Source organism: Filicampus tigris, chromosome 10, assembly GCF_054856515.1.
Source record: "Filicampus tigris isolate MCC_2025a chromosome 10, RoL_Ftig_1.0, whole genome shotgun sequence".
NCBI lineage: Eukaryota > Metazoa > Chordata > Actinopteri > Syngnathiformes > Syngnathidae > Filicampus > Filicampus tigris.
In genome coordinates this window covers 20344295-20344567 of record NC_141226.1, presented here as the reverse complement: position 1 = coordinate 20344567, position 273 = coordinate 20344295, and positions in this window count along the sequence as shown.

The following is a 273-nucleotide window of genomic DNA, read 5'->3' as shown; positions in this document are numbered from 1 at the left end:
CCTTGACCAAATGTTTGTTAGCATTCTCAAGCGCAAAGACAATATATGCATATCCAAAGCAGATGTACACCTATTCTTGGATGACAGCTTGTTCAAGATTATCCAAATTGCTCGGGTTTCAAACACATATCAGAATTGCATTGACATCTGGGCTCTGAGCGAGACACTTCACAATAGTGACACCAGGTTTTTGAGTCACAAGCCATCGCTTGGTTGTTTTTGAGTCACAAGCCATCGCTTGGTCTATATTTTGCTTTCTTTTGCAAGCTAGAA